The 17,667-nt window shown below is 43.5% G+C and overlaps 1 protein-coding gene and 1 non-coding gene across 2 annotated transcripts in view; both read right to left on the bottom strand.

Moving 5' to 3' along the window:
* The window catches only part of LOC124776591 (probable imidazolonepropionase), a 182,962-nt gene that overhangs the window by 54,596 nt on the left and 110,699 nt on the right, over window positions 1-17,667 (bottom strand). The window lies entirely within an intron of this gene.
* Trnas-cga lies at window positions 12,454-12,528 on the bottom strand. The gene has a single exon. It is a non-coding gene; the product is annotated as a tRNA-Ser (tRNA).

Consider the following 17,667-nt stretch of genomic DNA (forward strand, 5'->3'; position numbering starts at 1 on the left):
ATGTTGCAGTTTTATGCATACACCCTATACTCGTAATTTTAAGTATGTTTCAATCGAACATGCACAGTGCATGGGCTAAGGTTCGCGGCTTTCACTCTGTCGGTGTCGGTTCAAACCTTGGATGTATACCTTTCCTTTTTTTTCAATTCCGTCCTACAAAATATCATTAAATAGCAGATGTTATACAAAATTATTACAAAATAAAGAAATTATTAACTGCTGTGGAAGGATTCCACATACAGACAAAAGTATGCATCCCTAATTTTGACTTCGCTTATGTAATTAATACCAATCAAAGCGGCTGCCAGATCCAATCGACGTACAGTAGAACCACGGACGAAAACTGGCTTGAACAAGATTAGTCATTGCTAGTACACTATATTTGTGCCAGAAAAGATATTCTCTTATGTCTTCTTAAGTATGAAAGACTACTCTGGGAAATTTAGCCAGATTGTTCAAAAATAGTTGATGACTTGTCTCATAAAGTGGGAGAAATAAATGTAACATGTGGAAATCAACCAATGGAAAGAATGGATGTGTGTAAATTTCTTGGAGTACATATTGATAGCAAAATGAACTGGTCGTTCCATGTACAACAGGCCCTAAGAAAATTGAGCTCAGCTATGTATGCTATCAGAATGATGTCTTCCATTGGAGATTTACCCACTATGAAGTCCGCATACTATGGGTATTTTCACTCTGTTATGTGTTACGGAATTATCTTCTGGGGAAATTTAGCTTTGGCAAAGAAAATTTTTGTGGCCCAGAAAAGGGCTATTAGAATTATGTGCAGAGTACCCCCTAGGACATCATGCCGTAACCTTTTCAAAAAGCTGCAAATAATGACCACTGTATCCCAGTACATGGATTTGCTGATGTGTTTTGTAATTAAGAACCCTGTACAATTTCCATCAAATAAGAACTATCACAAATATAATACAAGAGGGAAGACAATCCTCACTGTGAACTTAAGAACCTGACAGTTGTTCAGAGAGGTGTCAAATGGTCAGGAACAAAAATTTTTAACCATCTCCCTGACCAGATAAAATGTTTAAGAGAAAATGAATCTCTTTTTAAAGCAAAACTAAAGGAATATTTGTTAAATATGTCTGTTTATACATTAGAAGAGTTTTATGATGCAAAAAGGGAAATAGCATTTAGATAAAATTATCCATCTTGTTAACATAGAAATGTGCTTGCAATTTTTCTCAAAATTAAAACATGAAATTTTGTATTAACACTCAAAGAAATCTGCTGTTATATGTACAATATCTGTTTTTCCTCTAAACTTTGTGTTAACTATATGCAGTTATGTAGAACATTTTTTATACATTTAATGAAGACTGTTTTGTATTTTTTTGTATGTTTGACTCATTCCACATCTCATGTGACGTGCTCACAATACGAGATCTACGGAACATGAAATAAATAAATTAATTAATTAATTAAGAAAATGTAACTGTGACCTGCTCGAAATCAGGGAAGTTCATCAAAGAGCTGTGCAAAGAGTTCTTGAAATCTACCATTGTTCTGTACGTGGGACAAGAAAAATATCTTTACATTATTGATTCGAGGGGAGAGCAGAATGATCGGACACTTTATGATCAAATCTTACTACATGAAAGACAAGCCCGTATCTGCTCCGCAAAAATTATTCCGCCAAAGTGTGCTCCACTTTGCCAACCGCGTGATGTTTATTTTTACAGGTAGGTTGAAATTTTCCCCAAAAAATTCAAAATGCTCCCAACTTGTTAAATACAAACAAAGAAATCACTTCAAGGGAAGATTCCATAAAAATATTCTGCATCAGTTTAGTGCACCTGCTTTCACAGGAATGATCAAATACACGTAGTTTGCATCGAAGTTGGTCGAAGAAAGAACAATTGACTTGATTTTAAACGAACTGTATTTTACGGTATCGCTTCTGAAAAATCCGTGTGTCTGTGAGGCAACGACTTTCGTTAAGGGTGCGTGGTGCTCTGCGAATTTGTGTTTCGCCTGCTTCTGCAACAAATACCGACGGGATTCTGTTCCAGCGAAAGAGAACAAGACAATTCTGTAATCTATTCTGTAACAAACGCAATGTACATTTGAAGAAACTTCACTGTATATTTGATTTATTAATGAAATAAGTATGGCGAAAATGACTGTTTTTGAATAATTTTGCGTGACATGTGCTATTTAATGATATTCTGTATGATGAAACTGAGAAAAGGGAAAAGGTACACAGGCAGGGTTTGAACCCGTACCGCCAGTGTGGCAGCCGTGAGCCTTAGCCCATGCATTATACCCACTCGGTCGAAACATAGTGTAGCGTTACTGATCTAGCTAGTATGCATAAGACTTCCACATCTATTTTCTCAGAAACTAGGGGCCATCGTATGAAAAGCTACTCAGGGCTGGTCCCTCAGCAATATATCTAAGCAGGACTGGTTCGAGAACATTTTTCTATACAAAAGCGACTTTTCATCTGTCACCCTCCTCTCCCCCCCCTCCCCCTCCTCCCATAGCCTCTCCCTTTTTCCATCTCCCTCGCACAGTCTCTCGTCTGCGTCAGTTTTCGCTGCTGTACACAAATCTCACACTTGGACTCACCTAGCGCCTCCCTCAACCTGGCGCATCAAATGGCGGTTTGTGCTACTTGACCTTTAAACCGGACCATTACCTAAAATAAGGTAGGGACTGCGGATAGGTGGCGCACGGTGGGAATATGCTGGGAGGCGTGCAGAAGCAGTCCATGCAGTTGCGATGAACGCTGTGTCCTGGATGGCACACCTGCGTAGTAAGCAGGAGATCCCGGGTTCGAATCCCATTCGATACACACATTCACTCATCGACGCTGCTTCCACATAATGTCCGATACAGATGACATAAGTAATCCCTTCTATTCCTTTCCCTCCACTTTCAATTTACATAATAGCATTACCTAAACGCTGTCTTCACATGAGACATGTTTCTCATCGTGAAGCACGCCAGACGTGTTGTCCGTCGTGGTTGCTACACGTTCTAAAACGACCTGCTACACCTCATGGAACATAACGTGCTCCTCATCCTTAGTGCTCTCTCCAGCAGCAGTTCCCGGCTGCATCTGGCTCGTCAATAGCTGCATTAGCCCTGTCAGCGACTGTCGAAGAAGAGCGGAGAAAACTGCGAAGATGATTCTGGGGTCATCGGTGGCGTGAACAGCAAACTTCTGGTAAAGGAACATTACATAATGCTGTACAATGACCTGAGAAACATACCAGTAGAAGTTATTCGCTAACTCAGTTGTGTCGTCATCCCAATTTCGGTTTTAAATTGAATATAGTTAACGTGTAGTGTCTAATGTCAGTTTGCGCATGCATAAAATCCATATTCAAGACATTGCACCGACTACCATCACTCTGAAGCAACACGCTTCACCACATAGTTTCAGTATGTAGGCTCGTTCCGTAGTTTCATTTAAGTGGAAGAGATTTTTTTCGAAACTGCTCACAACCACAAAACAAAAAAAATCCCAGCAAGATAGAACATGAGGCAGCACAAAAAACCAAGAGATAGTTTGTTGTTGTTGTTGTTGTTGTGGTCTTCAGTCCTGAGACTGGTTTGATGCAGCTCTCCATGCTACCCTGTCCTGTGCAAGCTTCTTCATCTCCCAGTACTTGCTGCAACCTACATCCTTTTGAATCTGCTTAGTGTATTCATCTCTTCGTCTCCCTCTATGATTTTTACCCTCCCCGCTGCTCTCCAAAGCTAGATTTGTGATCCCTTGATGCCTCAGAACATTTCCTACCAACCGGTCCCTTCTTCTTGTCAAGTTGTGCCACAAACTCCTCTTCTCCGCAATTCTATTCACTACCTCCTCATTAGTTATGTGATCCACCCATCTAATCTTCAGCATTCTTCTGTAGCACCACATTTCGAAAGCTTCTATTCTCTTCTTGTCCAAACTATTTATCGTCCATGTTTCACTTCCATACATGGCTACACTTCATATAAGAGAAAGGTATACATTTGTTTTACAGTAAGTTCCGTAATAGCAAAATATTTCATTGTGTAACTTGCATTCACTTTCTGACGTAGACTGGCAATCATATTATGAATTCTGACCAGTGGGGAAACATCCCAGTCGTTGGCATTTGCAACAATAATTGCAACAGATACATTACTTATAATAAATAACATCGACTTTTGCAGATAATACCTCTGTTACGTTAAAAGAAAGACCCAGAATCATTTACAAAACAAAATGTGAAAAAAAATTTGGAGGAGAACGTGAATCTGCTACCCTTCTGTTCACAGCTCACAGCACCTACTAACTGCGCTATGGCTTCGACATGGCACCCACGCCTCCGCATATGGTATACACTCAGACTCTATTTACGAACGTTATTATTTAATATGCAAATTGTACCAAAAAGACGCCCTTGTGATAGGCTATCATTGTGCCATAGCACTGAAATGGTACACTTTCGTAACATACAGGTTATAACACTAAAACCAACTACAGGAAGCCTTTACCTACCGATATGTAGTTTCCTGTCATTATATTACATATCCGATTTCGAGATATCCTCAATCTGCTGATGCTTTGAAAGAGCTTATTTTCATATCACGTACTTTATCCACCAAATACAACGTTTAATGCCATAAAATATGGCGACCTGTGACGTAAAAACGACGTCACTTCTTACTGACCTAATTCCTTTCCACGAGGTAAAAATATGACACGCCAGATTCTTTATTTCACTATCGGCAGTGTAATGGAAAGTGGAATTCCACGCTATGACGTCACCAGCACCTCGTCCACATGTGTTTTCACTCCCCGTAAGAGGACGGCTTTTTAAGACTCATCAAAATCTGTGATCAACAGGTCCCTTGGAAGCAGCAGAGAGAAAGAACCAGGTTGGGAAGGGATGGTGGCGGAAGATCACTGCAGATCATCATTATAATAGTAGGATCAAATTTTTTTCCTTGGAATTAACATTCGTTTCATCTAATTTCACACTTATTTCTGCAAATATCTGGGGTCTGTTAGAATGTACTCCCTTACAGCCAAAGAAAATATTCAAAATTTTTTGCCCAGAAATTTCCTATTTCCAAATTTTTTACTAAGATGTTAGAAAATAATATAAAGCTATTATCCTATAAGGATATAGTGCTATCAGAAATGATGTAACAAATGTCTTGGAGATGACACTAAAGTGCTACCGAGCAAGGTGGCACAGTGGCTAGCACACTGGACTCGCATTCGGGAGGACGACGGTTCAATCCCGCATCCGGCCATCCTGATTTAGGTTTTCCGTGATTTCCCTAAATCGCTCCAGGCAAATGCCGGGATGGTTCCTTTGAAAGGGCACGGCCGACTTCCTACCCCGTCCTTCCCTAATCCGATAAGACCTATGACTTCGCAGTTTGGTCTCTTCCCCCAAAACAACCCAACAACTAAAGTGCTGATGAACTGACACCATCTCAGTGAGAGTAAGAGTAGTTGCTCGAACTGAGATGGCGTTAAAAATAGGCAATATTTATTTTTAGCAATGAACGTGCAAAAGCTGAGAAAATTCCAAAGCGAATAATTCACTCTGGAAACTGAGTGTGGCTAATCGAACCTCCATCGTATCCTCTATCTCAGGAGTACTGGCCCAGCAATGGAGGAAAAATGGTCCGATGAACATGTGTCCAGAAATGCATCGTTGTCATGGTAAATGGTGCTGATGAATAACGGTTACTCTGACCACGTGCCGTGTGTTCCTTTTGTGTTGCAGGCTCTGTGATTGATGCGGCAAACTGTAAGCAACAGAATGGTCCGGTATTCGTGTCGGGAACCAGCCGAGACGCTGTTTGTGTACGGTGAAGCAGTTGGAAACAGTCGAGAGGCACCACGGCTACACCAAAACGTGTGCCCTCACAGGCACCAACCACATCACACAACATTTCAAGCCCATTTTGGTCGTTTTTGTGATCATGGGGCCTTTCAGACAGAGGAACATGCAGGTAAGCGGTGGACTGTGCATACACCAGATTTGGAGCTTGTAGAAGTTTCGTCTCAATACCCTGTAGAACTCAGTCCTCAAAATCTGGAGTACACACAGCCCGCTGGCCCCCTGCACGTTCATCTGTCTGAAAGGCCCCATGGTCACACAAACGCCCAAAAATGGCTTGAAGTGTTGTGTGATGTAGTCGCTCTGCCTCTCGGCTGTTCCTGATATGAATGCCAGACCATTCTGTTGCTTACAATATGCCGCATCAATCATACAGCCTGCAACACACAAGGAACACAAGGCACGTGGTCAAAGCAAATGTCATTCGTTAGCACCATCTATGGGAACAATGAAGTATTTCCGGGCACATGTTCATATTTTCTTTCCTCCATTTTCCAGTCAGGAATCAGTCCCTGCAGTTTGTCACTTTTGTTAATATTCACCCTGTAGCAGTGTACGATTTGTGCTTTTACCAGTGGGGGGGGGGGGGGAGATGTCTTATGGGGTTAGTATAATTATATATGTTACTAGCTTGGATCGTGGCGTTACCCATGGTTAAACAGTTATTTATAAATAGATGTTAATGCCGAAACTCACTATTGACGCGTATGCACTATCAGAAAAGCCATCCCTCGTTATATCTTTAAAAGTACATTATAGGTAAAGCTTATTTACAAAATCATCTACATACAGGTATACATTTGTGAAAAGCTGTACTTATTCTGAAGATAGAGAACTAAAACATGCGTTATTTTTCTATGTAACCTCCCTGGACTTCAATGCAGTTTTCCCGACGTTTTACGAGTTTTTTTATTTCATCATAAAATACGTTTATCGGTTGCATCTGTAACTAATTTTGCACTGCAGCAATGACGTCTTCATCACTTTCAAATCTTCTTCCCGGTAGTGCTTCCGTTAAGGGTCCAAACATGTGAAAATCGCTTGGAGCCAGGTCTGGACAGTATGGTGGATGTTCCAGCACCTCGAATCTCAACTCCTTTATTGCGCCAGCTGTCCGTTTGGCAGAATGTGGGCGAGCGTTTCTTGCTGCAGGATGACACCTCTTCACAGTTTTCCACGACGTTTGGATCTGATTGCAGGTTTTAGTTTCGTACGCAACACATCACATCCACCATACAATACAGACCTGGCTCTAAAGCCTCGTTTACGCTGGGGCGACGTCTTGCATCATTGTGGCATGCTACAGAAATGTTGCATGCGTCGTCTTGTCGTTTAGTTCTAAATGTTTTGAAATGCTTACCTACTACATAACACTTTTTCAAAATTAATAAGCAAATATATTAATAGTATTAATAGTAAACTTTAAGTGTTCGGCTCCACAAATTTAAATTATATGTAAAATTTTACTCCAGTGCGTGGGAAATAAACATCCCATGTTGGAATGCATAAACTAAAACCAGAGGAGGGGATGGTCTGATGCAGAGGGGGGGTAATCCCCCCCATGCCCCCCCCCCCCTGCAAATCGCACACTGCCCTGTAGCTACCATGTTGGACAAAGAGCGCCCCCGATACTATGATGATTGGTACAGTAGCCAACACGTTGTCCTGGGCAGCGAGTGTAATTGGAGTCGAAGCTGTTGTCAGGAATGCACTCTAGTGATCGAGAAAAATTCTCCTCTCTGACATAAAATGACATGTAGATGAATAATGGGATCGTCCACATTGGGGACCAAAAATGTAGTGAATTGAGAAGTCTTCTGTTCTCTTGCATAAAATGACGTGCGGATTACTAATTACATTGCCCCGTATTGGGAGCCAATAATCAAATGACATTAATAAGTGAAATCAGAAATTAAAAGATTATGGTAAGTGAATGGAACAGATTGAGTAGATGGATAAAATTTGAAATGACTTAATTTATTTCACTATCTTATACACAAACTGGAAATTGATGGTAAGTTCCTATGGGACCAAACTGATGAGGTCATCGGTCCCTAGGCTTACACACTACTTAATCTAACTTAAACTAACTTACGCTGAGGACAACACACACACACACACACACACACACACACACCCGAGGGAGGACTCCAACTCCGACGGGGGAAGCCGCGCGAACTGTGGCAATGTGCCCTAGACCACGCGGCTACCCCGCACGGCCCTTATACACGCAAACAGAAAAAAATTACAAACCATAGGGCCGATTTGATTGGGCTTAGACACGACTCGCTTACTAAGGGAAATGAGGCGGCAACGAATCGTTTCACCTTTCTTCACAGTCATTTGTAACGTGGTGATGACAGCGGCAGGTGCTGGTTTGGAACGGCGCGTCACCTTCTACACCACTGGCCATTAAAATTGCTACGCTACGAAGATGACGTGCTACAGACGAGAAATTTAACCGACAGGGAGAAGATGCTGTGATATGCAAATGATTAGCATTTCAGAGCATTCACACAAGGTTGACTCCGGTGGCGACACCTACAACGTGCTGACATGAGGAAAGTTTTGAACCGATTTCTCATACACAAACAGCAGTTGACCGGCGTTGCCTGTTGTGAAGCCTTGTGTGAGGGGGAGAAATGCGTACCATCACGTTTCCGACTTTGATAAAGGTCGGATTGTAGCCTATCGCGAATGCAGTTTATCGTATCATGACATTGCTGCTCGCGTTGGTCCAGATCCAATGACTGTTAGCAGAATATGGAATCGGTGGGTTCAGGAGGTTAATATGGAACGCTGTGCTAGATCCCAACGGCCTCGTATCACTAGCAGTCGAGATGACAAGCATCTTATCCGCATGGCTGTAACGGATCGTGCAGCCATTTTTCTATCCCTGAGTCAACATATGGGAGCGTTTGCAAGACAACAACCATCTGCACGAACAGTTCGACGACGTTTGCAGCAGCATTCACTATCATCTCGGAGACCGTGGCTGCAGTTACCCTTGACGCTACATCACAGACAGGAGTGCCTGCGATGGTGTACTCGACGACGAACCTGGGTGCACGAGTGGCAAAACATCATTTTTTCGGATGAATCGAGGTTCTGTTTACAGCACCATGATCGTCGCATCCGTGTTTTGTGACATCGCGGTGAACACACATTGGAAGCGTGTATCGCCATACTGGCCTGTCACCCGGCGTGATGGTATGGGGTGCCATTGGTTACACGTCTCGGTCACCTCTTGTTCGCATTGACGGCACGTTGAACAGTGGACGTTACATTTCAGATGTGTTACGACCCGTGGATCTACCCTTGATTCGATCCCTGCAAAATCCTACATTTCAGCAGGATAATGCACGACCGCATGTTGCAGGTTCTGTACGGGCCTTTCTGGATATAGAAAATGTTCGACTGCTGCCCTGGCCAGCACATTCTCCAGAACTCTCACCAATTGAAAAGGTCTGGTCAATGGTGACCGACCAACTGGCTCGTCACAATACGCCAGTCACTACTCTTGATGATCCTCAGTATTGTGTTGAAGCTGCATGGGCAGCTGTACCTGTACACGCCATCCAAGCTCTGTTTGACTCAATGCCCAGGCGTATCAATGCCATTATTATGGCCAGAGGTGGTTGTTCTGGGTACTAATTTCTCAGGATCTATGCACCCAAATTGCGTGAAAATGTAATCACATGTCGGTTCTAGTATAATATATTTGTCCAATGAATACCTGTTTATCATCTGCATTTCTTCTTAGCGTAGCAATTTTAATGGCCAGTAGTGTAGCTGTGCAGTGCGAGTCGGCAGCGCTCCCCGGTTTGCAGCGAGGGCATGGTCCAGTCTCCACTTTGACAGCTTGTTGCGGGTTACGTGGTCGAAGCTGCAATATCGCGGTGTGTTGGGAGGCAGATCTAGGCTATGAATGGAAGAGCCCCCATGTCCTCTCGTTTCCGTACTGTCTCCCCAACTGTCTTCTTTATTTCTCATCCGTCTCTAAGCTAAACAATGCCTTTAAATTTTCCTTCTCTTGATGTTGTCCTTGGCAGACTAAATTTGCAACGCTGCCCAGTGACTGACACCGCAGGGTGGAGATTCTCTACCTTGTGTGGGCTGGTATGCGACTTGGGAATTGCAAACTTTCTCACGATTTCACTGTTAATGTTGTTCGCAGTGTTGATGGTAAATTGTTCCGACGTTTTTCTGCATTCCTAAGTTGCTGTGGAAGTAGCTACACAAAATTTCTTTGTAACATCTGTCTCTGTGTGAGGCCTGAACAGTCTCACGCTTGTACTTTGTCCAAGAATTTCCTGGCGACTGTGATTTATCAGCAACCTCCCCACTGTCCAGCAAACTGGATTATCTTTCCTATTATTATTATTTTTTTAACAAGCTGACTTCTGCACTTCTTTAGTTTCGCACGCCTCCCTGCGCGTATTTTTGGCGCTTTGTCTATACGCCATCCCCAGGCCTGTGGGACGCTGGAATTGTCGACACATTCTCACTTTCTAAGGCAGGTAAAAATGGCTGCTGCGAGCCGTAAGATTCATACGCCTCCACATGTGCGTTCTTGACGCTTTTGTGTCTGTGCTCCATCCGTTTTAGGCACGCTTCTCATTGTCCACCAGGCTCTTTGCAAGGTGTCCCTTAAGCCGTCGGCACGCGGACCGTGCATCCGAACGTTGAGCGTGCCGAGTTTCTGACGTCATAGCGTGGAATAGCACGTTCGGGCATGTCAAATATTCTTAGCGTGCGTCTGAGCGATGACCAATGAGATGGCACAACGCCACCTACGTCACACGCACCCCGTCTCGCTTCAGTACAGAGTTGTGAGGCGCCATATCGGCATTCAAGCCTATATGTATATTTGCCGTTTCTGAGCACCAGCAAATTGAGAATGACTGGAAAACCCGTTGTTAACTGTGTGATTCGTTCCAATACAATAATGAGAAACATCATATTTGTGGCAAAAGAATTATTCTAACTTGCGTATTATGAGAGTAGGCTACTTGAAGGCAGCGACACACTGAAGATCCACCCAAAACGTATTGTTCTTGGTACAATTTGTTATAATTGTATTGAATTATCAACATATCTACGATTAAGGTTTTGAGTAATGGCTAGTACACTTCAGTATCTGTTAATGGTTCAGCGTAACGGGTAGCGCCACTGAACTCGAATGAGTTGTTTATTGGGGCGGTGTTTCGCGTCTGCATACTTCCAAAATTTTTTTCGTCGCATTCGCGTTTTGTTAGGTTCTGATACTTTATGATTAGTTTAATATAAGTATATTCTATAATATCTGATGTTATGTAAATATAAGTTCACCTTTTCTTTTGAGGGGTGACTTTGTTCGATTGACTTAATCTACTGGACAGCTTGCGCTACTTGTATAAAGATATTCTGCTCCTTTTTCTTTTACGCTTCGTAATTCACAGGTTGCAAAGAGTCTGCTGCTGGGCAGGAACAGTGATCAAGTAAGACTGACCTTCAGGTTTTACTAAAATGTGGGAATGATGAAATAATGTTTATCTTATGCGGAGAAGTATTCCAAATTTGTATCGCACTATTTGTAATGGCACTTTTATAAGCCTGTGTCCTTATTGATTGGACATGGTATTTTCCTTTTCGTGGACGAAGGAGGAAATGTGAGTTTTAATGGAGCTAACGTGGGAATTTTACGCGCGCCCGTTGAGTAAACAGTGTGATTTACGAACTAGAAACATCCCTCAACAGCCGCTGGAGTGCGTTGTGATCGCGTATACCACGTTGCGGCCCACGTACCGTATGCACAAGTCGCATCGTTCCTGAGCGTTCAGCAGCACGTTGAACTTGGCACGCTCAACGTTAACGTTCGACAGCACAGTCCATGTGCCGACGGCTTTAGTAAGCGGGGCTAGGACAGCCGCTGGGCTACCCCGTGTGTGTTTACAGAATGCGTCTCTATGAGGTCCAACTTTGCTCGTGTGCTGGGCCATTGGCGTTGTGAGTTGGGGAAAGTTGCCACCAACGGAAGTGTAACAGCACCACGGAAATGTAATAGGACCGCTCTTGTTCTTTAAATACATAAAAGATCTGAGGGACAAAGTGAGCAAATTTTTGCTACTGTTTTTCTGATGGTGCCATAGCCTATATGGGAGAGAGTCTGTCGTCTTTAAGAGACTGTGGGATACAGGGTCGCTTGGGCAGAATTTCTATTTATTGTGATGAATGGCAGCTTGCCTAAATATCTAAAAATATACATTAATTTACGTTATAAAAGACAGTCCTTTAACGTTTTAAAATAGTGTTACTGCTGCCTGCCACTGTCACATCGATTAAAGGTCTAGGCGTAATGTTGCAAGGCGATGTGAAATGGAATGACTGCATAAGGTTGGTTGCAGGGGAGGCAAATGATCGATATGCGTTTATTGGGAGAATTATAGGAACTTGTAGCTCATCTATAAAGAAGACCGCATGCAGGACACTTTTGAGTGTTCGAGATCCCCATGAGGATGGATTACAGAAAGACAGTGAATCAGAATGAGATTTTCACTCTGCAGCGGAGTGTGCGCTGATATGAAACTTCCTGGCAGATTAAAACTGTGTGCCGGGCCGAGACTCGAACTCGGGACCTTTGCCTTTCGCGGGCAAGTGCTCTACCAACTGAGCTACCCAAGCACGACTCACGCCCCGTCCTCACAGCTTTACTAAAGTTTGGAAGGTAGGAGACGAGGTACTGGCAGAAGTAAAGCTGTGAGGACGGGGCATGAGTCGTGCTTGTAGATAGTTCGGCGCATCATATGACTAGGACGCCATGAGGCCTCCTTCTGGCCATCGCTTGACAGTCGAGGGAAGACATGTAATATCAGCAACATCATGGGTGCTCAAACATGAGATGCTTCGTTTGAGAGGTCGTGCCCCCTCCTCCCCTCCCCCCTTCCCGTTCATTTTACGCACCATGTGTGCTCCTCGATTTGGGGAAAACTGCCGTCTTCAGAATCTGACATCGGTAACAAAGCGTTTACGTAAAGTGGTAAAGAGGTTGTCACATATTACAACAAGTCAACAGTTCAATGCTGGAGGACATCAAACTCTGGAAAGCATCCATAACATCAGAAACTTCTCTTCCATATGAGGCATGTAACCCTCTGAACCATATGAGTGCTTCTACTGATCAGATTCTCCCAGCACAAAGACTGGTATGCGTACAGGAAAAGCGCCGTTGAGAATCCAAAGTATGGTAAAGGTTCGATTAATGATTAGCGATATACTGAAGGAAATTTCACGAATTACAAAATTTACAACTCAAACTGAAATACAAACACAGTAAAAAAATACAAATGCACAGTCTTACCCAACCGTAATCTAAGAGTGCATCTCTAGTGGGATGAGTTAACATACGAGGGTTGGAACTTAAATAGTGGCAACTATTTATTTACAACCGATACAAAAGAGTTACATGTTTGCACCTGTTACTCTCCTTTAAAGTAGTCACCAATGTTATGTGGAACCCGTTGCCAACGATGTGGAAGGCGTAGTTTAGCGTTAGCAGAGCCTGTCCTGTTGGTGGTGCGAATGGAGTGGTGTAAAGTTATGGTGATTCTCGTGTACGACTGTGGTGGTGTTATTCTAACGCATTACGTTCCTCCACGGCATTCCGTCAATGCAAAGTATTACTGTTCGTTTTTGGAGCATCACCTGCGACCAGCTTTGCGAAAAAAGCGGCGACACTTTCCGCGCAACCCATCCATCATTTGCAGGACAATGTGTGGACGCATACAGCGCAAGCTGTGGCTGCTCTGTTCGGTCGATGGGACTGGGAAGGACTGTACCATCCACCATACTCCCTGGACTGAAGTCCTTGTGACTTTGATTTGATTCTGAAGATAAATGAACCACTTCGTGGCATTCGCTTCAGAAAAATTCCAGAGATTCGACAGGCAGTAGACCGCTCCATTCACACCATCAACAGCGGTTTCTAATGATGGATAGGTTTGTAAGAAAAAAGATGAGGAAAACCTTTTTTGATTCGCTCGCTAGCGTTACTGTAAGTTAAAAATGTGTATACACTGCTATAAGACCTTAATTACCTTTGTATCTATCTGTCTGTCTATAGCAGCACTGGAGTCATTTGGAGGCTGACAGAACTTTGGGATTGCAATATTTCAGTTTTCAAAGGCAATGGAGCTGTAAATATCATTACAAATAACATAAAGGCCGGCCGGAGTGGCCGGGCGGTTCTAGGCGCTACAGACTAGAACCGCGTGACCGCTACGGTCGCAGGTTCGAATCGTGCCTCGGGCATGGATGTGTGTGATGTTCTTAGGTTAGTTAGGTTTACGTAGTTCTAAGTTCTATGGGACTGACGACCTCAGAAGTTAAGTCCCATAGTGCTCAGAGCCATTTGAAATAACATTAAATAAAAAAAAGTGCATAAAGATACACTTAGATTTGTCTGGGTCGTCCAAAAATCACGTTGATCAACAAAAATGTCACCCAAATGGCGATGGTTGCATTTCCCTAATATGTTTACTCAATATTCTATCATTAGTAGTCCAAATGACAAAATATCGCTCAATCTGGTTGTCCAGAACGGTACTCAGTTATGTAAAGCAGTTCCGATACGGAACGTTGAGGAGGGGTTTGTGAAAAGCGAAAGGAGTATGACAGTACATTCTATAGTACGTTCGCTTCTAAAAAATTTTTTCAGTGGGTTGCTTGAATTCATCCGACCCGATTGCGTCCTGCATCCCTCCCTCCCCTTTCGTCCAAAATCTATTTACGATCTAGGAATAAGAGGGGGGTTTGAAAATTTTTCGAAACGGAACAGGGAAAAAAGTACTTACATCACTGAATACTAATACGACATATTCTTGAGTACTGTTCGAGCCTTTGGGATCCCTATCAGGTCGGATTGAGGGAGGACATAGAAGAAATTCAGAGGCGGGCTGCTAGATTTGTTACTGGTAGGTTTGATCATCACGCGAGTGTTACAGAAATGCTTCAGGAACTCGGGTGGGAGTCTCTAGAAGACAGGAGGCGTTCTTATCGTGAATCGCTACTGAGGAAATTTAGAGAACCAGCATCTGAGGCTGACTGCAGTACAATTTTACTGCCGCCAACTTACATTTCGCGGAAAGACCACAAAGATAAGATAAGAGAGATTAGGGCTCGTACAGAGGCATATAAGCAGTCATTTTTCCCTCGTTATGTTTGGGAGTGGAACAGGGAGAGAAGATGCTAGTTGTGGTACGAGGTACCCTCCGCCACGCACCGTATGGTGGATTGCAGAGTATGTATGTAGATGTAGATTACCGTTGCTGCCCTACCATGAAAGTGTCGAAATTTAGCAATGCATGAAGATTCATAACGAAATTCAGCTAAAAATCAGTGTCACACTTAAGTCAATTCAATTATTGACTGAACCGGAAAAAATAGGCAGGAACAAGTATTAAATTCTACAAGAGTTTCATATCGACATCCACAGGGCACTGGTACAGAATAAAGGTAGCAACAAAACGTATTGGGGGCGCAAGAATTTCTTAAAATTGCTTTACTGGAGTCTATCTGCCTCCATCGAGATTAGAACCGCAAACCAGACCTTTTAACGTCTAAGGATTCAATTGAAGCGGTGGCTCAGCTGCTAAAAGGTATCTACACTATAGCAACAGCATACATTGACCGTCGTTTTCTCAGAAGCGGTCGAGTGTTTGCAGATTAGCCGAGACACGTGTTCGCTTATTTTTGTCCCCTCTTTCACTGACCGAAGCTTCAGCAACATCGGGGTACGACACTTCGCGGGTCCCCTCGTAAGTGGCGTGCGTTGCGATTCAGTAGAGAGAATGCGTCCACTTTCCTCGACTACTCATTGACACGTTTGGAAACTTTCGTTCTAGTAGTGGCAGTTTGCATTAGGAGAGCTGGTTTTCCTGATAACGATCTACTAATGGACTTTGCTCCTAATTTATGTAACTGCGTAGTAGATCTACTGCAACGACTTGAACCGGAAATGTTTGTTTATTTGGATAGCCGCTTCTTAGTTGCCATATTCCGCTATATTTTCCTTTGTTTCAAAACGGCAAGTTTAGATGACCATTGCAACTTGGTGACATCAGAAACAATTTAATACTTTGAAACAGTTACGTGTGGTGTACGAGAAATACATCAAACACAGAAGCTGCGTCCATTAACAATAATTAACTTTCGGTTACATGACAAAACACAAGTCGAAATACTGTCTATTCATCCCAGTACCCAGTAAAACTTAAACTGGAACGATCGCAAACATACTTCTGTGGGGAAGGCAAACGAAAGACAACGTTTTATTGTCCGCACGCTAAGAATACGCAACAGGCCCTGTGAAAACACTGCCTACACTACGTTTGTCCGTCCACTGCTATAGTTTTCCCGCGCGGTATGGGATGCTTGACAGACGTGATTGACGGTGCACGCCAAAAACGTCCAAGGAATGGTAGCACGATTTGCAATGTCACGAAATAGGGGAGAGAGAGTCCCAGATTTGATAAGCGAGTTGGGGTGACATTCATGAAAACAAAAGCGTATTCCGTTGCCGCCAGATCTTTGCACGAAATTTCAATCACCAACATGTGTTCTGAATGCCAAAACATTATTTCCTCGGGAACTCACACAGTAATAATGTAATTCAGTGCTCTTTAGAAAAGATTTAAGTGGTCCTTTTTCCCGCACGCTGTTAAAGAGTTCGACGGTAGAGAAATGGTCCGAAGGTGGTTCGATGAACCCTCTGCTAAGCAGATAAGTCTGGATTGCAAATAAATCCTGTAGATGTAGTCGTGTAGATGTAACAACGAAATTATGTTGTAATATGCTACATGTGAGTTACATCTGATTTGAATATCGAAGTTGTTTGCTGTTTATTTATTTTTTGTTCATTATTTTCAGCCATAGACAACACCTAGGTGCGCTAAATTGATACTGAAATAAAGTGTCACGCATGAACCAATAACAATAAATTAATTACTACTTGTTGTGGTACTGAATGGCAGCAAGAGAGGGGAAGAAAACCAATGTGCACTCCGTGTGCATACCGGGGGGAGTCATTCCAGATGTGGAAAGGGTCCTTCCGGATGCCATGAAGGGTACAGGGTGCACCCATCTGCAGGTGGTCGCTCATGTCGGCACCAATGATGTGTGTCGCTATGGATCGGAGGAAATCCTCTCTGGCTTCCAGCGGCTATCTGATTTGGTGAAGACTACCAGTCTCGCTAGCGGGATGAAAGCAGAGCTCACCATCTGCAGCATCGTCGACAGGACTGACTGCGGACCTTTGGTACAGAGCCGAGTGGAGGGTCTGAATCAGAGGCTGAGACGGTTCTGCGACCGTGTGGGCTGCAGATTCCTCGACTTGCGCCATAGGGTGGTGGGGTTTCGGGTTCCGCTGGATAGGTCAGGAGTCCACTACACGCAACATGCGGCTACACGGGTAGCAGGGGTTGTGTGGCGTGGGCTGGGCGGTTTTTTAGGTTAGATGGCCTTGGGCAAGTACAGAAAGGGCAACAGCCTCAACGGGTGCGGGGCAAAGTCAGGACATGCGGGGACCAAGCAGCAATCGGTATTGTAATTGTCAACTGTCGAAGCTGCGTTGGTAAAGTACCGGAACTTCAAGCGCTGATAGAAAGCACCGAAGCTGAAATCGTTATAGGTACAGAAAGCTGGCTTAAGCCAGAGATAAATTCTGCCGAAATTTTTACAAAGGTACAGACGGTGTTTAGAAAGGATAGATTGCATGCAACCGGTGGTGGAGTGTTCGTCGCTGTTAGTAGTAGTTTATCCTGTAGTG

Source organism: Schistocerca piceifrons, chromosome 2, assembly GCF_021461385.2.
Source record: "Schistocerca piceifrons isolate TAMUIC-IGC-003096 chromosome 2, iqSchPice1.1, whole genome shotgun sequence".
Taxonomy (NCBI): domain Eukaryota; kingdom Metazoa; phylum Arthropoda; class Insecta; order Orthoptera; family Acrididae; genus Schistocerca; species Schistocerca piceifrons.